This window comes from Passer domesticus, chromosome W (genome assembly GCF_036417665.1).
Source record: "Passer domesticus isolate bPasDom1 chromosome W, bPasDom1.hap1, whole genome shotgun sequence".
Taxonomy (NCBI): Eukaryota; Metazoa; Chordata; class Aves; order Passeriformes; family Passeridae; genus Passer; species Passer domesticus.
This window is the reverse complement of record NC_087511.1, coordinates 42,762,065-42,787,749: the sequence shown is the minus strand read 5'-3', so window position 1 is coordinate 42,787,749 and position 25,685 is coordinate 42,762,065. Positions and strand designations below refer to the sequence as shown.

Below are 25,685 nucleotides of genomic sequence, written 5' to 3'. Positions count from 1 at the left end.
ATGCCACCCCAATTGGGTTGCTCAGAGCCCCATTCAACCTGACCGTAACACTTCCAGATATGGGGCATTCACAACTACTCTGTGCAACCTCTGCCAGTGCCTCTCCACCCTCACACTAAAGAATATTTTACCTAACATCTTATCTAAATCCCTCCTTTTAGTTTAAAACCATTACATCTTGTCCTATCATTATCTGCCCATGCAAAAAAGTCTCTCTATCTCTTTCTTATAAGCCCCTTTTAAGTACTGAAAGGTTGCAGTAAGGTCTCCTCACTCTTCTCCAGGCTGAACAACCCCAGCTCTCCCAGCCTGTCTCCATAGCAGAGGTGCTCCGGTCCTCTGATCATCTTGGTGGCCTCTTCTGGACTTGCTGCAACAGGTCAATGTGCTTCTTGTGCTGGCAGCCCCTGAGCTGGACACAGCACTCCAGGTGGGGTCTCACCAGAGCAGAGTAGATGGGGAAAATCACCTCCCTTGACCTTCCAGCCACACATCCTTTGATGAAGCCCAAGATGTAATTTGCCTTCTGGGCTGTAAGCCCACAATGTTGGCTTATGTCCAGCTTTCTGTTCACCAGAACTCCCAAGTCCTTCTCCACAGGGCTGCTCTCAATGAGTTCTTCTCCTAGCCTGTACTCGTGTCTGGGATTGCCCCAACCCAGTTGCAGCACTATGCACTTGGCCTTGTTGAACCTCATTAGATTCACATGGGCCCACTTCTCAGCTTGTCCAGGTCCCTCTGGATGGCCCCATCCTTCAGGTGTGTCAACTGCACTACTCAGCTTCATGCCATCTGCAAACTTACTGAGGGTGCACTTGATCCCTTTGTCTATGTCCTTGATAAAGATATTAAAGAGCACCAGTTCCAAGACAGAGCCCTGAGGAACACCACTTCTTATTGATCTCCATACGAACATTGAGCTATTGACCACAACTTCGGTCAGAGGACCACAAGTGTAGGAACAGTGACTTTCCATTTGTGGACACTGAAATTTTAAAGGATCAGTTGTATCATCTAAATGTTCTTAATTCCATAGGGCCTGATGAGATTTGATGGAGAAGGAAGACTTGCTCACCATATGATGATCGACAAGTCTCGTCTTTATTCCCGAATCACCGATTATTATACACCTTTTAATTAGCTCATGCATAGTGCAAAATCCCAGCTCACCATTGGCTAACTAGCTATCAGCTATTTACGTGCTGTTTTTGGTATAACTATCACACTTTCCCAGGCTGTCCCGCTCCACCACCTGCTCGGTGCATTACTTCATCCGCGGGCCAAGGACACAGTTTAATTGGAATGGCAACTCCCTCATTTTCTATCTTGGTCAAATTAATCTCACTGTGAGCTTTAGCTTGGAGCTAGCTTGTTACAAAGCTCTCAACATTTCCCCCGTTTTCTTTTTGGGCCAGAAGTGTTGTTTTCCAAGCCCTTTTCATCATCTGACTCACTATTCTTTGCATGCAATTAAGCAAGCATGGTAATACAAGCATTAGCAATACTATCACACAATATCTCTATAGCATATTGATACAGAATGATCTGATAAATTTATACAACACATACTCTCAAATTCTTCACAACCATGGCCTTGAGCTAATAATAAGAAATCGATTGTTGCTCTATTTTGCAATACTGCATGATTTACACTTTGTACATCTTGAGACAGCATGTCCAATACCTGGGAGGTGGCGTTCAGTTCGTCTTTGGCCCAGCAGCCTAATTGCTTGGCCAAATTCATGGCCTTATTAGCTGCTCCTCCAGGTAAAAGTGTGGCTACTACTACCTGTTTCAGCTCGCTCCAGAATGTGGGTTGCCCTATTTGGCAGTCCCTCTGGAGCGAAGAGAACAGGACTTAAGTTGCTTGATGCAGTCGTCTAGTGCCTCCTCAACCCCACAGTCCTTTTTAATTGGTCCAACAGTGGATGTCTGTGTGAGGGGCACAAGCTTTCGACAGCGTGAAGCTATTATGTGAGTACGCACTTGCTTTTCTACTCGCTCACACAAGGTCTTAAGTTGCCAAGTAACATATGCCAAGATAATTTGCTCCGGGGCTTCATATAAGCCTAACGATCCTCTCAAATAAAGCCCTGAGAAGTCCCTTAGTGCTCGCTGCCATGAGTTCTGCAAGTTCCAAGTGAATCGGCAGCTTGGGCACTAGTTTTGCCGAAAGGTCGATTGCTCCAACCAAAACACCTTATTACAGCCTCCACAATCTAGTGCGATCTATGCAGAGCATTTATTGTCCCCACAGTCCAGGCATGGCTGTGATTGAGGAGCTTTTACTTCTACCGTAAGGTCCTGACACCACTCGATCCAATCGTCAGGAAGATGAACACAGGCACGTCGCGCATCGTTAGAGTAGGGCTGGAGGCGTTGCAAATATCAGCGTCAGTTTGTTGTGCACCCTCTCTTTGTCCTCCGGTGACAAGGCCGCGACGGTCCTCAACATCTGGTACAGCTCGAGTCCACTTCGCGGGGATCCACAAGGGTCCTGCTGGAGAGGAAACACAAAGATATCCCCTCCCCCAGTATAGTACCCTGGCAGCTACTCCTGCTACATAAAGGGAGTCAGTCACAATATTTAAAGGACCTTTTAAATTCATCATTGCCTATACTACAGCTAAAAGTTCCAATGTCTGTAGACTGTCCCTGGCATCTGCATCTAACAAATGTTGTCGCCACTGTCCTTGCTGTTTCCATGTCACGGCTGCTCTCCTGGACTTTTTACCAGTGTCCGTAAAGGCCGTGATAGCCCCCCTTAATGGTGACAGACTCCGAATGGGCTTTGTTATCCAGTCCCATTCTGTCATCCACTGGAGGGGACTAGGATACAGTTTCCCAGTCTCCACGACAGCTCCAGCTCCTAAAAGGGCTTCCTGGAGCTCCCCAGAGTTCACCAAATACCAGTCAAGCGTGTCCTTTTTGATGGGCAATCGTATCGTGGAAGGCTCCGCTCCTGTAACTTGGATTGCCCTAAAACGTCCTTTCTTTATGAGGGATGCAATCATTTCAATTTTCAGTCTCACAGTTCTCTGTTGCTGTAGCGGTGGAGAGAGCCACTCCAATACCCTGAGCTCCCCCGTTTTCTTTTCAAGCTGAGACAGGGCACCTGTTAAAACACAAACAAATCCCACATCCCTGCAGGACTGAAGAATCTTCTCAAAATCCTGGAGGTGAAAAATGGGTCCTGGTTTCATTTTGTAATGTTACATAAAGAAATGTTAAGATAAGAGTAATGATAAGAGTAATTAGGAATTAATTTAGATAATACACACAATTAACAACACATATAAGATCAGAAAATTACTAAACACTACAACACTGAACTCTTATCCCAGAGTCTGCGACAGCTGACAAACCTTAAAATGACAGAGAATTGGAGAAATCATGTCCGGATTCATGTTTCCTCCAACTCCCCCTGAAAATGGCTCAGCTGTCATAGATTGTCAAATTGCCAAGTCAAAAGGACTTGAATACTTTTTGATGCAGAAAACATCTGGGTTGGTTGTCAGTCACTCCATCTAAATAGAGTTAGAACTTGGCCAGAGCTCAAACTCTAATTGGTGAGTGTCACTTAACATACTTTTTAAACAGGACTTTTAAAAACAACTGTTATTTATAAAAAGCCTTAGGGTTACAAACTAATCAAACCAGCAAATAATTGAATCCTTCTGAAGTTTCTGTCAAGACAGAGATTTTCCAAATACAGCAAACTTCTTGAATTCTCTGCTGGAGTATTCCTGTAATAATAATTAAAAGAACTACAAAACTGGCAATTTGGATAAAAACCCTCAGAAACATCTAAATAGTTAGGAAATAAAAAGACAGGATTCTGACGAGACACGTGTCTTGCAGGTGATCACACAAAAAAAATAGAAAAACACATGAAAGTTAGCTGCAAACACCACAAAAATCTGAAAACTCCCTAACAAGAAGTGCTTGAAGGGGTTAAGACAACCTTCCCAAAGTATTCATCTAGTATTAACAACAATCACTATCTATCAGCATTACTTACAAAAACTAAAAATAACAAAGATTATAAACTTAATATCAATAATTCTTAAAACTTTGAATCTTGGATAGATATTTTAAAACAAAACTGAAAAAGATGACAGATAATCTTAAACACAAATAATTTCACTTAAAATAAGGATAGTACAAAATAATTAGCACATTTACATCCATTTATCTAATGCCATCTCTTAATGAATAGAAGAGAGCAAAGACTATAAAACCCATAGTATACAGAAATATTACAGTTTAAATCTTCTCATATGTAGTCCAAACAAAAACTAGGAAGTTTACTTAGACTCTGCCCCCCTAAAAGGTTGTTCCTGCCTCAGGTAAGGGAAAGGCAATGAAGTCATCACACTTAAAGCCATCAAACCCAAATACTCAATCACTTTTAAAAAAGCAAACACATTTACAAAAAAAAAACCTGGTAAACTAATTGTAAAGTCTGTGGAACAGTTGGGTGAAATGCCCCGTATAACATCTGGATTAAGCACTGTGTGAATTTTTAGAAGTTTTCCATCCTGACCTTGAAGAAAATTCCTGACCTGTTTTTTCTCAGACACTTGTTTGAATTGCTGCGATCGGCTGGCTGCTGTGGTTGCTAGGCAGCTGTGACAGGGCGGTGCTTTGAGGAATGTCAGCCCACGCCCATCTCCTGCCTGCTCCGGCACAGCCTCAGTCTGCGCTATCTCGGGGGTGCGGAAAGGAACGCCCTCGCCCGGACCCGCGCAGCCCCGATCTCCTTTGGGCTCCGCTCTGCCTGGATTTCCGCTCGGGCTGGTTCTCCCTGGCTCTGCGCCAACACCCGCAGCCAGCGGGAGCACGTCCCACACCGCTGGTGCTTTTGTGCGCTTGCAGAAAGTGAAAAAGCCCTCCTAGCTCCAGCTTTCGGGTTTCGCGTTACTGGTGCGCGTCCGCCGCCGCTACCATTGGCACTGCGCTTATTGCTGCCGCGTCTCGCTTTGGCCTGCTTGGCCCTGGCCGGCACCCCCCTCGCGATCTGTGCGCTTTCCCCACGGACAGCTGCCGTGCGAGTTTTTGTCACCGTGCGTGTCACTGGACCCGCGGTGCGCGTAACCGCCGCCGGCACCGAGCATGCCGCCGCCGCAGCGCTCGGTCCGCTCCGCCGCCGCACTGCCGGGACCGCCGCTACCATACGTGTTTTCGCCGCCGCGTCTGCCCCGGGCTCTCCCGCGGCGCGCGTAACCGCCCTCATGGTCCCGAACTTACGCCACTCTGTTAGCTCATGGACCGTATGGGGGTTGAAAAACAACCCTGTAGCGTACCCGTAATCTACCAACTGTGGGAGCTCTCTCTGCAAGTCCATGTCTTTAATCTGCCGCTTTTTTAAAAAGCAAATAAATAAATCATATGCTGCTTGCCTTTCCATTTCTAATCAGCGCTGTTGCAAGGCTTTTCAGACTTCGGCAGCACGTAGGCTAGGACCACCTATATGGCTCCTAGGGCCGCGAACGCAGTGGTTCGTTTGCCGTCCCCCCCCCTTGCTTCAGAAGGACCCGCTCCTACTTCCCCATCCGTGGCAGCCGTGTCCGTCCGTAGTCGTCTTACGGTCGACGTCGGGGTCACCATTTGATGGAGAAGGAAGACTTGCTCACCATATGATGATCGACAAGTCTCGTCTTTATTCCCGAATCACCGATTATTATACACCTTTTAATTAGCTCATGCATAGTGCAAAATCCCAGCTCACCATTGGCTAACTAGCTATCAGCTATTTACGTGCTGTTTTTGGTATAACTATCACACTTTCCCAGGCTGTCCCGCTCCACCACCTGCTCGGTGCATTACTTCATCCGCGGGCCAAGGACACAGTTTAATTGGAATGGCAACTCCCTCATTTTCTATCTTGGTCAAATTAATCTCACTGTGAGCTTTAGCTCGGAGCTAGCTTGTTACAAAGCTCTCAACAGAGATTCATCCTGGAATACTGAAGGAGATAGTGGATCTATGGCAGGATCCATCTCAATCATCTACCAAAGGTCTGGGGAGTTTAGGGAGGTCTCCACTGATCAGAAGAACAGTCCTGCAGAAAGGGATCTGGAGGTACTGGTCAGCAGCAGGCTCAGTATGAGCCAGCAGTGAGCCCTGGCAGCCAAAAGAATAAACCTCACCCTGGGGCACATCAAACACAGCAGAACCAGCTAGTCAAGAGAGGTAATGATCCTGCTGTATTCAGCATTGGCATGGACTCACTTTGAATACCGTGTGTGGTTCTGGGCCCCACAATTTAAGAAGGAAGGTCCTTGAATTGCCCCCAGAGGAAGGCAATCAAGCTGGTGAAGAGGCTGGAAGGCATGTCCTGTGAGGAACAGCTGAGAACTCTGGGTTTGTCTAGTTTGGAGAAAAGGAGGCTGAGGGGTGACCTCATGGCTCTCTATACAGCTTCCCAAGGAGAGGAAGGGGAGAGGGAGGTGCTGAGCTCTTCTCCCTGGGATCCAGAGATAGGATTCATGGGAATGGTTCAAAGCTGTGTCAGAGGAGGTTTAGACTTGACATTAAGAAACACTTCTTTACTGAGCAGGTGGTCAAACCCTGGAACAGACTTCCTGGAGAAGTGGTCAATGGCCCAAGTCTGTCAGTGTTTAAGAAGCATTTGGACAATGCTTTAACAGTATTCTTTAACTTTTGGTTAGCCCTGAAGTGGTCAGGCAGTTGGGCTGGATGATTATTGTATGTCCCTTCCAAGTGAAATATTCTATTCTATTCTATTCTATTCTATTCTATTCTATTCTATTCTATTCTATTCTATTCTATTCTATTCTATTCCATCCCATCCCATCCCATCCCATCCCATCCCATCCCATCCCATCCCATCCCATTTTATGTCTGGGGCTCCAAGGAATAGCTGAGGCTTCTCACTGAGAATGAGGCAGAGAAAAACTGTCTCCTTGCCTACAGGAGGTGTGCACTAGTTGAAGAGCTGTGTTACCATGTTAAAGGAGCTGCAGGAGGTCAGACATCTGCACAGCATCAGAAATAATGAGAAAAACATTCTTCTCAGAGATCCTACACAGACAAGAGCCAAAACTCTGAATTGTACTGGAGAGGCAGCGAGTGTCTGTGTTTATCAGGTTGGGAAATGGAGACTACCAAGATGGTAGAGGCTGGAAGCTTGTGATATCTGGCACTGGGAGGATGGGTCTTGCTTTGCCAGTAGAACTGCAGCAGAATAAGTTCTATAGTTCTGCATCTGATTGCAGATGAGGGGCTCGGAGCTCTGTCCAATGAAGCATCAGACCTGGCTGCACCTGAACCATGCAGCAAGAACAGGGGGGAGGGGTGGGTCATCGTAATGGGAGATTCCCTTCTGCAGGGGAGATGTCAACCTGACCTGCTGTACAGGGCAGTTTACTGCTTCCCATCAGCTCAGATCCAGGATATTAATGAGAGATTGCCAAGGCCTGCCCAGCCCTTGAACTGTCCTGTTGCTCATCCACATAAGAACTGTGCTGTGATACTGACAGAGATGCTGCTTTTCTAACACAAGGGTTTATAAATATTTCTTTTCTCGTATTTTCTTTCCCGCATACTTTTAATTACAGAACAGCAACAACTTCATCCAATTTAAGTGTGTCACTGACAGCACTATCAATGCCTATGTTAAACAGGCACTTGAATCTTTCTTCTTTGAGGAGAAGGGGGGTGGACATAGAATGGGGGGATGAGACATTTCTCCCCCAAGAGGCTACAGAAAACATGTGCATGTGTTTGCCAATCTAGGATGCCAGTAAAAAAAATGCAATAAACCTAATTTCTTTGTGGCAAGCCATTAATAAATCTGATTGAAAGAACTGTAAAGTTTCCTAGCTGTAGGCAAAGAAATAAGGAATGAGGAACTTGATTATTTATTATGACCATGCATTTTTCAAGGGTCAAGTCAGATAAGGGGTAATTTCTCAACTTATTTCAAGTATGCCACACTGATGTTAAGACTATGTTCATAGACTGAAATTGCATAATGCAAATTAGAAATAAATAATCTAAATTTAATATTGGTATGTGATAACTGTTCAACACTAGAAATTAAGTCTGTCTCAATCAAATAAAAGTCACGGTTCTGTTTAAAAATAAAGCAGTTACATGGAAGGCTAGTAAAAATACTTTTTCCTCTATGGATTATTTAATTTCATGCATTTGACAGAACTGCATACGTGGTGGACATCTTTTGTTTGGTGTGCATTTCCCCTACACACAACAAAAAGAGAACTCAAATTTGAGAAGATATAAAAATGAGACGTTTTATAGTCACAGGCAATGGTAAATAGTTTGGGGCCATAAAAAAAAATTTAATTCCTGAGAACAGAGAAAAACGTGGCTTGAAATCAAATTGAGTGTGCTCTCCTTCAATGTCAACCAATGTAAAAAATAGCCATACTAGTCTGTGCTTCTGTTGAAAACAAGCCATAACTTACTTGTGCCTGAAAGCAGAGACAAAGGAGCAATACTGGCAGCTGTACTTGTCTTCCCAGGTAAACACAGCCAGAGCCAAATGACCCCTCTCATGAGATCGCAGACCCTGCATAGACATCAAAACCCGGTCATGCTGGCTGCAGTGGTAGCCCCCAGGCCTGGTTTTATCTTCCAAGGATGTTCCATATTCAGCTTCTGTAAATTCCACAGGTTCTTTGGCTCCCTCAAAACCCTCCAAAGGTGTTCTTGAAGAATCTTCAGCTTCCTGCTAAAAAACATATATCCCCCCCCAAAGCCATCAATTCTGTCCTTCAGTCTCTCCTATGTATTAACTTTAATATGTTTCCCACTGCATTCACTTTCTAAAGGTATCCCTACCATACTCCACTAATGACTTTATGCATAAGAGTTTAGTCTTTAATTATATATATATATATGCATGCACATTAAAAAACAAATGACCCATTTCTTAGTCCCTTTCCTAAGTGTTAATTAGCACAGCAATCATTTTGCAGCAACATTAAAACTGAAAAGCATATTTATATCATGTTTTTTGGGTCTTGTATTTTAGTTTTTGTTCTTTGCTGTTGAGCAAGTAGTATCTACTTGCTCAAAAGATGATATTGACCCCCTATAAACTTTACTTGAGAAGCAGAGAAAGAGCAGGAATCATATGATAGAAGGGAAGTGCCCCATTCTGTTAGTAGTATTGGATAAGCTAAAGGAAGGACAGTGGAAGCTCTTAGGTACAACTGTTTAGACTGTGATGGACTCAGCAACTTTACACAGCATGCAGTCAATGTCATGAAATAGGCATGCTTTATGTCACACAGAATGCAGAATGAGATTTTGCTGAGTACTCACTGCAGCAAGAAAAGGAGAACTGCATAACCAGATCCTGCAACCTTATCACACCTGAACTCCCCCTGTACAGTCTGTCCTCAGACATTCTAGGTGGTCTCCACTTGCATAGGGAGGAAACAGCAGCACATTTACAATTAACCACTTAAATTGGACCCCTGGCTCAGCTGGATATTTGCATATGCATTTGCAGCACTATAATTTCACTTTTGCATATGGGTTGGAGAAAAAAAAAAAAAAAGGAAAAAAGCCCCCACACCTTAAGAGTCTAAGAAAGCAGAAAAGTAGCCCAGAACAGCTGAGGGAGAAGCTCCTGCTCATAAATCAATTATTTCAGTCATCTGTGATAGCAATTCCTTTGTGTCAAATAAGAAATGAGAATTAAATAGTTTTTGTGCCCCAGATGAAGAGCAGAAGAAAATCAAAACAAAGTAAACAAAATGTGCTGCAGAAACATGAAAAATTATATTAGAATGTCATGTTTAACTGCTCAGAATGTCCAGTCCAAAACCCATTTGTCTCCATGGGAGCCCTCTATGGGCTTTCAGTTAGGCCTTAATATCAAATACAAAATGCTGCCAGTTCACAGAATTCTTACCTTTACTGTAGGTGACACAGAAGAAACATTACCATACTGGACATGCTTACAGAGATGATTACAGATGGCTCGGAGTGTTTGATGAACTTCTACACAAAATTTACATTTGTAGCCTACTACTTTCCTCTCCTTAGGGTTTGAAGCATCTTCCAAGTGTCCAAAAGCCTATTGAAGCACACAAGTATTAATCAGTTGCACTAATGTAATACTGAAACATGCTTTGAATATCACACTTTTAGGAATATACTCAGACTAGCGAAATAACTTTTAGTGTACACATATGTATTGGGTCTGGTTGACATGGAGTTCATTTCCCCATAGTAGCCCTCAAAGTGCTGTGCTTTGCATTGGGAGCTGGAAAGGTGGAGAGAACACACCAGTGTTTTGGTTACTGCAGAGCAGCACTGGCATAGCATCAGTGCTGTCTCAACATTCCCCCTCAACCCTCAAAGACCCTTAGTCTGGGGGTGGGCAAGATCCTGGAAGGAGATATAGCCAGGACAGCTGGCCCAAACTGACCAAAGGGGTATTCCATACCATATGACGTCTGCTAAGATATAAAAGCTAAGAGAAAGGAGGGGGGGCATTCGTTATTACGTGTTGTCTTGCAGAGCAACCACTACACATGCTGAAGCCCTGCTTCCTGGGAAGTGGCTGCACATCGCCTGCTGATGGGAATTAGAGAATAAATCTTTTGTTTTCCCTTGTTTCTGTGTGCAGCCTTTGCTTTTGTTTTATTAACCTCCTTTTATCTTGACCCACAAGTTCTTTTCCATGTTATTTTCTTCCCCCCTGTCCTGACGAAGAGTGGGAGTGATAGTGTAGTTTGGTGGGCCCCTGGTGTCCAGACAAGGTCAACCCACTGTGGTAGATTGGTTTTCTGTTGTAATCTTAAGGTGTTCCTTATTGTGAGTTTATAGTGGTTTGTTTCATGTACCCCATTCTGTTTCCCCAATATTTTTGCCCTGAAGTTGTTTACTATTTTCCCACCTAATCTTATGTCATTCCCCATGTCAATCTCCCTTGCACCTCCCTGATTTCCAGACCCTTCCCTGCCAATCCTGGAAGTACTGCCCTCTTCCCTTGTTCATCAAATGTAACCCCACCCCTTTATCTAGAACCTTCCTTGTCTAATCACCCTTCCCTCAAAGTTCCATTGGTGTGCCAAGCCTGATCCCCTCCCATGTTATCCCCTATTGGTTACCTAGAATCTGATTCCCACCCTACGTTCCTCCCCTGCTGTTCTACTACTGGTTATCCTCCCCTAGTACCCTCCCCTGTTCTTAAGTTGCTGTTACCCTGTTGGAGTTTTGTCACTTGTCCCTTGACTCTCTCGGAGATTAAACCCTCTTGAGAACTTATACAAGTGGCCCCTCTAGTCTCCTGTGTTCTGGCTTCCTCGACTTGGGATTCCTATCAGCAGCTGCACAGAGCAGCTTTGCTGCCTCTGGGAATTAGGCAGCCCTGCTCTACTGCCACCCAGACCGACCCGAGGGGCGGATAGGGGGCAGCCACTCTTGGCAAGGGCCAGGAGGTGAAGGCTAGAGAGAGGATCACAAAGCGACTGCCTGTGCCAACCCACTACAAAATTCTATTGTGCAAAACTTCAACCTCAATTTGCACTGAATTCTATTTAAGCCCTCAAAATAGGTGGATAGGATGTGCACAGAAAAAACACTTGAGTTTCTGCATAATAGCAGTCCCCTATAAGACCGTTCATGTTTAACTTACAATACCAAGCCATGGTCTTTCATGGTAACCCCCCCCCCCCCCCCCCAATGTATGTTTTTCTACAGAAAGTAGCTACTCCAGATGGGGAAAAGGGTACAGAAAAGAGTAGTAGAATTTAGTCTTCTGTTCACAGGAACACTTGCCCAAAGCTTGAAGTTATTGGATAGCTGCACATAAACATCAAGTTCTTTACCAGAAAATGTACTGAAATAGATAAAATTGAGAAAGGAATTGCTGTGTTATTTAAAGGTACATTTCTGAGCAGTGGAACGGGATATTTGCTAAAAAGGTCTATGAGAAAACAAACAGCAGCCTTGCAAAACATACAGATAGCCATCCATAAGGGTGGGAGAAAGGAAGATAGGGAAAATCCTGAAGGAAACAACTGGAAGGAACAGAGCTTCTCATGGACCCTAGGTGGAAAATGAAAAAAATTAAAGCAGAATATGTAACTAATTTATAGAGCCCATTGACACACTGAGTCACTCATTAACCTTCATTCATTTGACTGTTAAAGTGAACATGCAAGTGGGTATTAGTAATAAGGAGCCTCCTGGGGTATAGAAGAACAGCTTTTGGTTTGTTTTTTCCCTGGTGAGAAGAAGCAGAGAAGGAGACCTGACACATAGATTCTTACCCTCTCTTGTTTGAAATATGTAAAAGCACTATCTACATATTTCTGCTTGCTCAAAAGCTGTTTCCTCCTCTCCTGACGTTTGGCACGCTTCTGGAATTCCTCATTGTGACTATTCAAGTGTGAGGTCAGCTCTGCCATGCTATGCAACTTAGTATCACAGTGCTTGCACTGGTAGCTATCATTATGAGAGCAGGTACCACTTCCCAGTATGGTAAAGTCTCTCTTCAAATCCTTGCTGTGGTGATCAGTGTAATGCATGCACAGCAGCTCTGCCGTGCTGAAAGACAGCTTGAAACATTTTATTCATCTGAAGGGAAGCCACTCGGTTTCCTGAGCCTTGCTCTCCACCTCAAACTTTTCAGAGTTATTCCTTTCCTCAGCTGGAGTTGACTTTTCATGTTCATCTGTTATATTATCCTCCGTGAGCCAGGTCTCATAAGCTCTCAGAGTCCTATAACACACCCAAGATAGCTCAGCTACCTTTGGAGGCATAAAAATAAGCAGGATGGCTTCTGCTGCAGTGTTGGAAACAAAAAGGTTTAATAAAAGGCAAAATAACAAACAGAAAAAAAAAAACAGCCAGGTGCAAGAGATCTTTCTCCTGGTAAAACACCTCACAAAGGCGATTAGTTTCTTTGTTCTCTTCTTTTTCTACTAAATTGCCCAGGCGGGACTTTTTGGTTTCTGTCCAATTAGCTACCCTTAAGTCTGAGGTGAAGTTTCCAAGGTCCTATGATATGGCTTTTCACCTAATCGATGAGAGAAATTTCTGGGCTTCTTTCCTTTTTAGGGGGACAAAGGATCATTTTGTCACTCCATCAACAGGGGGCACACTCCTACATTCATCAGCATACACAGGAGTGAAGTAGTCCCCCAGCTTGCTCGCATGCTGCTTCTTAGGGATGACACCAGGGTGATGTTTCATGTAGTGGGACACAATACCTTTCTTGCTAAAAGATTGAAAGGAACAAAGTGAGTACTTCCTCTTTTCCACAGCCCTCCTCAGCTCCTCACTTAACTGAGGAGTGTCCTCTTTGGGAGGAGATGGAATGATCACTTTATTGGGTTTGTCACTTACTGTCCTGGAGGCTGCTAAACAATTAGTGTAGTAAGCATCAATGTCATGTCTTTTCTGGTGGTGTGGTGCAAGCCCTTTGTGGATGGGGTTGGTGTAGGAACACAGCGCACACCTGAAAAAGTTGTTCTTGCCTTCTGGTTGTGCCCGAACATTATTATGTTTGATGTGGTAGGGCCTGGCTATCCCCTTCCGTGTGGAACAGAAGTATTTGCAGAGCTGACACCGAAACACTGTGTGAGATACTAAGTGAGAACTGGAGAAATGCAGTGCTGGGGTAGAGATTTCTCCAACACTATCAGTAGCAATTACTGAGGAGGCCTTGATTTCAGTTACCATGTCTGGCTCCACTGAGGCAGACAACTTTGGTGGTGACTTAGCAAAAACATCAAATTCAGGTTGATCATGGTATTTCTCATAGTGAATTTTGAGCTTCTCCAGTGTGCTGTGGGTATAAGGGCATAGTTTGCACCTGTATGCACCATAGCCTTGCTTGAAAATCCTATTCATCTCTTCTATGTCATTCTGTGCAACATTATTCAACTTTTCCACATCATGCACTAAGTCTTCAGCAGTGACCTTTACTGATGGGTGACATTTCTGGTAATGTGTGAGAACAACATGAATGCATGTGTTAATGTATGGGCAATGTCTGCACTTGTACACAGCCCCTGGGTTAATGTCTATGCCCTGTGCAAAGTCAGCAGCTTTCACTTTCATGCCGGGATGCTTTTTGCCGTAATGTGTCAGGAGGCCATGCAAGTTATTGTACTCAGACTGGCAAACTGTACACTGATATGGAGTGGAGGAGATGGCAGTGTTTCCAGAAGTCAGCTAAATAGTTTTTTCATGGGAAAGACTGGGGTCCTCCACATCCTGGTCCATCTGTGATAGTACCTGTTTTTCAGAATTAATCCTGGCCTTAACTTCATCAAGTTGTGTGCCAATTTTCTTAGCAGCATCTTTCTCCTTAATGATTTCTAACAATACAGATTCATCCCCATTCATAGTCCAATGGTGAAAAGCCTGGTAGTGATTAGTAATGTCCCAAATGGAAGATGCTTCAAAAATGCAGTCTCTGCATTTATAGGTCATTGCTCCTGTTGGCATCACTAGGGTAGGAGGGGAAGGATTTGGACCTGCCCAGAGTTTACTTGTCATATATGTATAGTCAACATAATGCTCAGGATGTCTCCTTTGGTAATGCACAAGCAAACCACTGGGTTCTGTATGCGAATAAATACACCATTCACAGTGATATCCAGCTTCTATCAAGCCATCCAAAAATGCCCATCTCAGAATGGATGTGATCATGGCCTTCAAATTCGGGTGGTCTTTCTTAATATGCTTTCTCAATGCATAGAAATAAGGTGATGTGTAGCTACACTGCCTGCATTTGAGGGCTCTCAACTTTATCCTGTCCTGTTCAGTGCTGGAGGTGTGAGCAGGCTGGCTGCCAGAGGATTTCTTGTGGTTGCGATCACAAAGGCTTCTAATAGTGGCTGTGTGCTGTCTAATCACATCGGCACTGGCCTTAAAATCATGATGCTTCTTTTGATAATGGATGAGCACACCTTTTACAGTCCAGTTTCCATAATCACTGTGCTGGCAGAAAAACATTTCATTCTCAGGGGGATTCACAGAGTTCTCAGAACTGCCCTGGCTCAACTGCTGCACTGACACTGACATTTTCTGAATCCCAGGTGGCAGCTCACCAGCCTTCATCATTGCTGCAGTAGGGGGTACCTGCCTGATGTACTTGGCAGTGACCTTTGTTAGAAATATAGGTAGTAATTCGTGGAGATAAATAGCGTATAAATATATATATGTGAACAGAGTAAACCGGGAAGAGAAAAGGGGGGGGGGGGGGGGGGAATCCCTTCATTCCCTTTAGGTTGAGAAATCCAACAGGATGACGAGATCACGAGACCTCGAAACCGCGGCAGATGGACATCACGGCATTTGCATCCGAAGAGAGGAGCAGCCATCAGCACCAATGCCAGAAGACACCAGGTGCTGATGGCCCAGACAAGATGCCTATCTGTGGGGACCAGAACCATCAACACCTCGAATCTGAATGCCAGATTCCGGGAACCAGGGAAATGGACCATTCTACCCACAGACGAGGCTTTGTCCAGAGAAAGAAACCAACTTGAATATGAAGAACTCAGAAGGAAACAAAGACTTTCTGCCACAGGCCAAAAAAACTGTATAAAAACTGCTACCTTGAAGCAGTTGATGTGGACGGGGAGGTCTAGGTGCCAGTTGGTCCTTTCCTCACGTTCACCCGCATCACTTCCCGGGGGTGATACGCTGTCCGTTTTGGTGGTGGCTGTCGAGACTGTTTTTACGGTCGCGAAATAAATTTTATTTTTCATATTTTTATTAAAATTTGCTAATTCACATTTTTTATTTATAACAATTTGGTAACCTGTCCGACGCGATCTGGTAAGGATTCCAGGGTTCCCCTTTCAAAGTCCGCGCGGCGCCCCGCTGATTTTCAGCAGCCGGAAAGATCAGGAAAACCCATCGGAACCAACCAGATAAAAACAAACTTTTTGTAGCCAGAAAGTTAGCCACAACCAAATGGAAAACGGGCCCAGAGCTCTCGAAAGCGGAGATATCTCCGTGGAAGCCGGCTATTTTTACCCATAAAATCTACATGCACGAAGACTCCACGCGAGAAAAGGAGCCATAAGTATCGTGGGGTTGGGTGGGAGAGTGGTCGAGTGTGTGTGTATGTGTGTGTGTATGAGACGTGAAATTTTCACGAGGTGAGTGCGGACCCTAAGATCGCAGCTCCGTCCTCCCGCGAGGGAAACGGTCAGTCGCAGGGGAAGTGAGTGAAAATCCGATCAACACATACACTTACCCAAGGAAGCCCCGGGAGAAAAATTGGGGAGGTGAGAGGGGTTTCCTTGGAAACACACACATTCAAGAGCCCTAGAAGGAGATGGGGGAAGCACGGGGGGTTTTCTTGGACCACTGGCTGGATCAGGAGGAACGACGGACCTCGCTGGATCCAGGGAAAAGGTAAGAGAGCTAATAAAAATTGCTAACTGAAAATTTGCCATCCGCACGTCTGGTAGCTATATACCTCCTTGCCTTCCTCTCTTCTTTTTCTTTTCCTTATTCTTTCCCTTTTCTCCATTCCCCTTCTCTCTAACGCATCTTTGCTGTGGCTATTCAATAAAAGTACATGTATTTTGATTTTACTGCAAATCCCCTTGTTGTGTCGGTTTTTGCACCCTGAGATCAGTGAAAAAGAACCTTCACGAATCACGTCCTTAGGACGGATTGTGTCAGCAGGGAGCTGAGCTTCCCTTCCTACCACTCGAGGTTGGAAGCTCGGCCGCATGCTGCTGCAGGAGGTTGTGTGCTTGGCCCTGAGACTGCCCCGGCTGCAGCTCAGTGCTGGCATCGACCCTGCCTGCCTTCCCCGCTCCTGCCTGCTGCTGCTCGGCACTGCGGACATCCCCCTGCCCTTTGGCAGTTTCCAAAAGGAGCATTTGTCTCCTTCCCTGCCAGTGCCGGCTGGGAGGGAATCACTGCCCTGCCAGAGCCCACAGCTCCTCCTGCTGGGATCCTCACTACAACAAAGGGCAAAACTAGGACTTGGCGGGTGGCAAACATCTGCTCTTGCCTCGTTGTCTGTGTTCTCCTGATATAGTCTAGGAAAGAACTGTTATTCCTTTTCCCATAGTTTTGCCTGGGAGCCTTGTAATTTCAAAGGTATAATAATTTGGAGGGAGGGGCTCATCTTTCCATTCCAGGAAGATTCCCACCTTCCTTGGCAGACATCTGTCTTTTAAAGCATGCCAGAGACACCAAAAAATACTGACTTTCTATGCCTTGCTTCTATTTGACTTGACAATGGCCAAATGCTACCTGAGGCACCAGCAGCCCTGCAGTTCCCACCCTGAAGAGGCTGCTGTGGCAGACCATGAGGGAGGGATGCTTTTTTGTTGGAAGGCACAGATCCCTCACACTGTGTCCCAGCCCAGAGATGTCCCCGAAGTAGAGCTCAGGGAGGTCAAAGTGTAAACTCGGTCCAGAGACGCTGCCCCTGCATGATGAGGACAGAGGAGGAAATGCCTTGGTTCAAGGAATTGCAAAGGTCTGGCTGTTGTGGCTCAGGGGCACAGACCTGGTGTCAGGACACCGTGGGTTTCAAACCAATACACACCATGTGCTCAGCACAGTGCCCCTGTGGGCAGGAGGCAGCTAAAGCCAAGTGGCAGCAGCCAACAGCCACTGATGGGCTTTGAGCACAGGGCAGGCAGGAAAAGCCCCCGGGATGTTGGTGGTCCCATGAAGGACCCTGAACACACAGCCAGACATGGCTCCGTGCCTCATTTTCCCCATCTTCAATGTGATGGACATAAAGGTGTCCCCACAAACTTCTGTAACCAGCCCTTCCAGCCACAGGTTCCCTGATTTGCTACTTCATAGCTGTAACTGCTGTTCCCATGGAGGAGCTTTCTCAGGAGAGTTTGACCCACACCATCATTACAGACAGAGTTCTGAGACATTAATCCAGGGCAGCCCCAAACATCCTCTGGAAAGAGCAGCAACACTTCTACACAGGGGACATGAATCCTAGAGGAAAGGACCAGCTTGTCAGCAGTGTACCAGCTGGCACAGCCAAGAGCAACAGCTTCAACAACCAAACATGGGTATCCTGAATCTAGCACACCACCTCACCTGTCCTTGAACTCAGCAGACAGACTCCAAAAGTCACCAACATCCACTGAAAGCAGCACTTGAAGCTGCACAACACTCACCAGTTGATTTCATGGTTGTTGCCAATCCATGCCCACTCTGCCTTGTGGTTAAAAATCAAGGCCCAGTGACCTGTGCCTTCTGTTGGATACACAGGACTGACCCTGGCTCTGCTCTACACATCTCAGCAAGAGACACCTGCCCTTGTTGAAGGAGAAAGCTGCTTATGCAGAAACATGCCATGACCAGTTTGGGGGAGGGACAGAGGACAATCAGTTATTTGATGGTGAAAGGTTCACTCTTGATCTCCAAAATAAAAAAAGCAGCACTTGTCTTCCAAAAAGAAAGCCAGCATAATTGTTTCTCCACTAGGGGCAGACCTACTCACCACTTTTCTCTTGCTAAGTAATAACTTCCTTGTTCTTTTTCATCCATCTCCCTTATCTTATTGGTATAATCAGGTGCAGATTGCTTTCATTTCTTTACTGCCTTGACCCAGTGCCTCCCAACAGCAGCAGCCTAGCTCCAAAGCTGCAGAGCAGCCAGCATCAGCTCTCCTGCTTACACTGCATTATCCTAGCAGCACATGGCTCAGGCTAGCAGGGACAAGGCCTCATGCTTCTGTGGTCCTGAGCACTGAGTTCTGCCTCCTCTGTTATCACCCCTTTGGAGCCATGATATTTTGGTGAAAAATCCTCTGCTAGGATTTTTCCTGTCCTGAGGAGTTGAGAGCCTCAGGAAAGAAATGTAAACAATAACTATCTGCTGCTGTGGAAGGCCACAGGTGCATCTTCCATTGGTCCATGTGGATTGTTTTCAATTAGTGACCAATCACAGCCACCTGTGCCAAGGCTGTGAGCAGTCACAGGATTTTGTTATTGATTCCTATTCCATTCTTGTCTTTGTAGCCTTCTGATCTTCTTCTCTCTGTTCTTTTAGTATAGTTGTAATGTAGTATTTTAGTATAATATATAACATAATAAATCAGCCTTCTGATGAAAATGGAGTCAAGCCTCGTGTCCTCGCACAAGGGGTGCAAGCCAAAACAAGACCCCTTTTCCCTTGTGCTGGGCCAGGATTATCTGTTGCCGTGGCACCTGCCCAGGGGATGATGCCCAAGTCCTTGGGACAGTTCCTGCTGCACAGTTCCCTGACTCCCACATCAGCCCTTTCCTGGCTGTGCAAAGGAGGCACCAGAGCACTCTGTGCACAGCAGTTGGGAGAACAGCTTGTCCCCTAACAGCATGGCTGGGAGAGGTGAGGTGAGGCTGCTGCTGCCCATCTGGCATGGATTATTAACAGAAGTTTTTAAAAACACTGCTGCTGGTGCAGAATCCCCCAGGCTGGCACATCTCTAAAGCCCTGGGGACCTTGCTGGGTGTTCAGGTGGGACATCCCAGAGCAGCTACTGCCCAAAGCTGATCCATCCCACTGCCTGCCATGGCCCAAGGCAGAGGGAGATCCCTGCAGGGAGGAGTCATTCCAGCTCCCAGGTACCTCACAGGGCAGGAGGCACCCTCACACTAAAGCAATGCCAGGATCAGAGCAGAGATTAAGACCTCAGGAAACACCTTTTTTCTCTGCACAAACCCCACAATGAGGTAGCTGGGGGATGTCCCAGAGACAGCTACAGATGTGCCCATCAAGCTCCCAGGGTCCTTACTTGACAGTCAGGATCACAGGCATAGGAAATCCAGCCACACTGAACTGGAATTCTTCCTCAAACCTCCCCAACACGGTGACACTGAAGGAGATCTGAAGAGTCTGGGTTCCACCTGCTGCAATGATGCCCTCTTCAGGTTCAAACTTGAAGCAAAAGCCCACCTTTGTGGCTGAAGGGAGCATCAAGAGCTCTTTGGTTAATCAGGTTCACCTGCAGCAGCAAGAAAGCAAAGGGGAAATCCATGTGGAATCTTCCCTTCTTGGGAGTTATTGTCTAATGATGCAATGAACAGCCAGAAAAGGCACAAGATGCTTTGTGCTGCTGAATAGCAGAAGTCAAAAGATACAAGAGGACAAGTTCTGCCTTTGGGTTTTCATGCAAAGCAGTGGCAACTCCACATAACTTCAGTCACCCTGGGGTTATCCCATGGACACAGAGCAGTGCACCTCTGAGCAGCATCACCAAGCTCATTGAGACCTGGCCCTGAGAGCAACGTGGGGTGATTGCAGCTGCCTAGTGAATCAGCACAGAGCTGCTGCTGCCCCAGCTAGCACAGCTCCAACAACACCATCTACTAATTCACCTTTGCCCATGCTATGAAAACAATACATTGATAATGAGGCATCAGCATCAAAATGTACAGACAGCACCATCTTTTGGTAAGAAAACTCAGGGTGTCTTTCTCTTCCCCAGCCAAGCTTTTGGAAGTGTCTGCCATTATGTAGTGCCTCATTTTCTACCTCTTTTCAGTTGCTCTCTCATGATTTTTTTGCAAACTTGACACTATTGGGGGCGGGGTGGGGGGGGGGAGGGGGAGGCAAATAGGTAGAAAAATCATTTGCTTTATTCCCAGGAACACTTTTCTCTTTCTAGAGCCAGAGATGCACCAAGGCTGAAGTACGGTGAGGGACTGGTCAGCAAGGGAGAGAACTCCCAAGGCTTTCCTGTGACTTCCAGGAATAAGCGGGAGACACTTGACTGGAAGCTGCAGTGGACTGAAGCTCAAAGGCAGCCAGTTTGTTCCAGCTGCTCCTGAACAGCCCAGTCCAAAGGTGCCTTGTGTCTGGCACTGCCACAAAAGCCTCTGAACATGCAGCGTTTGGACCCAGTGCTGGTTTCACGTGCCAAAGGGTTGTTTTGCAGGAAGCCTCCCAGCTGATCCCTAAGGAAGGCTGCCCAAAAGCAGGGGCTGGGGCTTCATGAACAACAGACACACCTTTCTGACCCCCCAGATTTGACCAGCACATCAAATATTCCCTGCTCACAACTGCCCAGGTTGGCAGGAATTCCACAGCTCCACCAGGCTTGCTGCTGCCTCAGGAGACATCAGGATCCATCCCAAGCCCTGCTGCTCACCTCATAGACATGGGGGGTGTTGACAAAAATGTCCCCAAGGTCCAGTGTATGAGAGCTGAGTTCAATCAAGGGTCCTTGGCCTTCCCGTCTGAGGTGCAGGGGCAGCCTGCTCTCACGGCCTGGGGAGAGATGTCCATTTCAGTACAATCATTCCCTCTGTCACACTGTATTTTCCAGGCTGCCTCAGTGCTAGTCCCCAACTCTGAGCTGTATGCAACCAGCTCCTGATGCTGCAGGAGAAGATATGGACCCTTCTCTTCTCTCAGCAGATATCCCTTGGGGCTGACTTCTAATTTCTAACCCACTCCCCAGGCTGGTTTCCAATTGGAGCCACCAGTCTATGGAGTTTAAAACGTCTCTGGTGTCCTGTAGTGACACACCAAAAAGTAATGGGGAGAAAATGAAAGAAAAGAAATTTAGGTTAGATATTAAGGAAGAAATTTTTTCCTGTGAGGGTGGTGAGACACCGAGCAAGTTCCCCAGGGAAGTTGTGGAGGTTCCAGCCATGCAAGTGTTCAGAGTCAGGCTGGATGAGGCTTGGAGCTACCTGCTCTAGGGGGAGGTGTCCCTGACCATGGCAGGGGCCTTGGCACTAGATGATCTTTAAGGTCCATTCCATCCTTAACATACTATGATTCTGTGGTTTCCTTCCCATGCACCTAGAGGAGCTTTGAAATCCATTCAGTGAAGGCACAAAGCTCATCAAGAGTTTGGCAATTACCAAACTACCTGGCCCAGTAGCACAGGACTTTGTTGCCCAAGTCCTCACCTTCTGACACTCAGCACTGAGCTCTATTTCCACAGACTGAGAGCTGCAAGGTGACAGCTCCCACACAGGGAGAGAAGCAGGTGCTGGCCAAGGGTGCTCCTTCTGCAAACACCCTGGGCTCAGTGGGGCTCAGGCACCTCTGCTCTGGTGGTGTCTGGCCAGTGGGAGGTGATCCAGGCTCAGGGAGCACATTTCTAACCCAACTCCTAGCACCTGATGATGGATCCATGTCAAATGGACCCATCCTGGAGGCCAGGGGCCTGGAGGGGCTTAGTGCTTGTTCATTAAAGCTGTTCTGCTCTGGAGCTCTCTGGCCTTTGAGGAAATGCTGGCAGAGCCATAGCATGAAAACCTCTCCCTGCACTGCCTGGGCTGTTCTGGGATCAATAACCCAGACACAGGATTCTGAGCCCTGGCCTTGCACGGGAGACTCCCTGGAAGCTGCAGGGCCACTGGGGATGTGCCAGCACTGCCCTGCTGATTGGGGACTCTTCCCAGCACTTCCATGGGAGCCCAGTGGGCTCAGGCTTGTGCCATGGCTTCACTGAGTGGGAGAGAAGCAGGGAAAAGGAGCTGTACCTGAGATGCCGCAGTAAGCCACACTTCCATACTCCAGTGCTTCCAGGGGTTTGAAGGTCACCTTGATTTCGGCCAAACAATTCGGCCCGATTTCTCCCTCCTACAACAGAAAGAGACAGCAAAACATTTTTTTTTTCCAACTTCACATTTCTTGTTTTCATACACGGTACTGTGAGCCTTTGTTTAGAGCATCAATGATGGGTGAACAACACAAGGAGCCAAGGAAACCCTCCAAAGCCAGCTCAACACACCACTGGAAGCTCTCAATGCTCAGCTGATCAGCTCCCACTCTCCACAATATTCCTACAGCTCTGACACAAGCTCTTGCTCACATCATGCTGCTGTCAGCTGCAGTGGGATGCAACTGCCACTGTGCACTGCTGCCTCTTGGCCTTAGATGGGCCATAGCAGTAACGAAGAAGAGAACATGATCCCCTTCTTTGAAATAAAAACATTAGTTAACCTGTTTTGAAAGAAAGAAGAGGTTGGGATTATTCTGGGGTTTACTCCATGATGAGAAGGGATTTTGCACTGTGCAGACACCAGGCATTCATCATCTCTCACAATTTCAGTACCCAGAATCAGGGCTCTGGCTGATGGGAGCATGTGGCAGTTTGCTCGCATAAACAGAAAAGGAAAAGGTTTTCTGTCCCTGTGTGCAGAACTCAAAAGGCCCATTGAAACCTTCCAGCCTTGTGTCCAGGCTCACAGATGACACTGGAAGGCAGACTCAGAAATAGTGCAAGGCATGGTTACAGGAGGGCATTGGCATTTCTGTGATTAACCTTGGGCTGAATTTGACCTCCTTTTCCCAGCCAACTATTGCAAGCTTCAGGTCGGTGTGTGAGCTGGCAGTGCTCCGACAGCCTCTGCTGAACCCCACGTGTTGGGGCAGCCCCTACCTACAAGAACTGCTGCCTGTGACACTGCAAAGACACGCACAGAGTACCCTGAGCTCTAGCCCAGGCAGCAGAGCTCAGCTTTGTCAAGCTCCCAGCCCTGCCTTGAGCCTGCAGGGCAGAAATGCTTGGAGCAGGGAGCTCTGCAGCCACTCCAGAAACTCCATGTCCTCCCTCTCAGCACATGGGGCCAGCTGAGGATCTGCCCAGTGACCGCAGCCACAGAGAAGGGGGAGGAGGGTAGGGTGCTTGGGAGGAGCAAGAGGAAGAGGAGGAGGAGGAGGAAAATGAGGTTCTCAGCTATCACTTACCATTGGCTCGATGAAAAAAACATCATTGCAGAACAGCATAGGGTCTTCTGGCCCCTTTGCCATCTTCTCCTGGACCATGCTGCTCAGGAGGGCAGTGTGATCTCCACAAAAGCCCTTCACCTTCTCTATGTTTTTCTCCTCTGTGCAGTTTTCCAGTGACACCTCTTTGGGCGGCCGTAGCAAACACTGCCTGCAGCCCCAGGGAGAGACAAGGCCAGCAGATGGTTTAATAAGGCACAGATTTGCAGAGAGAAGTGTGAGTGCAGGAGAGCAAAGCACTTGGGCAGGAGCAGCAGCAGCTCCCCAGCAAAGGCTGACCCCAAGCCATGAGGGTCCCACATGGATCAGAGGATAACTTGCTGTTCACTGGCACAGCAGGTACTTTTACTCCACACTTGCAAGCTCAAGAGAGCTTTCCAAAGCCAGCATCACTCCAGAAAACCTCCTGGCTCAAAGCCTCTGCCACAGCTGAGGGAGAATCCACCGGCCACCTCAGCTGGCTTTTCCTCCCACTGAGCTGCTCAGGGGAGACAGATAAAGATCACAGAGCACATGCTGCACGACTTCCCTGGGAAGGGGAGACCAAGCTGGCTTGCAGCTATGTGTTACCAGCAGCACTCTTTGTTTCTTCCATTTTGGACCTGCCCTGTTCCCTACTCTGCCTTTCACAAGAGCATCCCAGAGCACTTCCAAAGGAAAATGATGAATTCAGGCACCGAATCCCTTCAGTGACATTCAAGGTTTTATATGCAATATGCATGAAAACAGAGACTCTGAGAGGGGAAGGGACTTTGTTGTGCAGGAGTGAGACAGCAAACACCTGGAGAGACCTTTTCATCATCCAGACCTTTTTGGCTCCCATCCCAGTGCATGGTACTAGAATGTCCTGACAGGGAAAGGATCCTGCACTATCTTCTCTCAGAAAAATTCCTTTCTGCTCTGAGATCTCAAAGGCTTCTCTGACAGCAGGACAGGGGGAGACAAGCAGCCCGGATGGGCAAGGAGCTTTTGAAAGAACTAAGGGGGAAAAAGAGGGTGTATCACCTTTGGAAAGAAGGGCTGGAAACTCAGGAAATGTTTAGGGATGTTGCCAGGTCATGTAGGAAGAAGGTGAGAGAGACAAGAGGCCAATTAGAACCTGAGGAAATCCAGTCATTGCAATCAACCTTTCCTTCCAAAAATGCCATCCTTGGTTGGAGTATAAATGGAACTGGAATGCTAAGTGCTGAGCTCCTGAAGCCCAGGGACACACACCCTAATACCAGGGATGGTTTACTTGGCCTAAACCATTCAAAAGCACCAACACCCCCCGAGGCCAGACATTAATTTCAGTTGTGGGCCATGTATCTCACTAAAATGCATCTTTCAAACCAACCTCCTCTTCTCTTCATTGTCTTCTTCCTCACTAGGAAAAGCTTTCCACTTGAAGTGGGCTTTGATGCTACTTCTGTTTTCAATGAACACCATTCTGTGGCTTGACATGGTGATGAAAGCCTTGTCAATTTCCACAGAATTTGTGCTCAACCCAGCGATGACATCAACATCTTCTCCTTTGAGGATTGTGTGGATTCTGTCTTCACCTGGAACAAAGCAAAGGGGAGTCTTTGTTCAGCTCACTGGCTGATGGAAGCACAAGGAATGCAGCAAAGCACAGGTCACAGAGGAAAGTGTCACAATTTTTAGCTGAATGAGCAGTTCTGTGGATCAGTTCATTTTTCACATCCTGACAGCTCTGTGTGTAGAGCGTGGGGATGTCCTAGGCAGCTCCTTAAACACCTTATTTCTGAGTGTGTTTGTAGAGATGTGGCCCCAAGGTGACAGTAAGCACAGTGGGATTGGTCCATGTACTCCGGTGACCCACTCAGATCACCGGGATTTCTGCATCAAAGTCCTTTGGGTGACTCTGAGGAGCCCTGTTCAGTCCTGCCTTGCCCAGGGTCTCCCCAGGCATCCCACCAGCCTCCTGTCTCTCCTGATCCCTTGGATCCCTTGTTGCTGACCAGCAAATATGCCTGTGGGCAGGTGGACAGCAA

At 46.8% G+C, this 25,685-nt stretch overlaps 1 pseudogene; it reads right to left on the bottom strand.

Moving 5' to 3' along the window:
* The window catches only part of LOC135289058 (zinc finger protein 462-like), a 149,550-nt pseudogene that overhangs the window by 107,015 nt on the left and 16,850 nt on the right, over window positions 1-25,685 (bottom strand).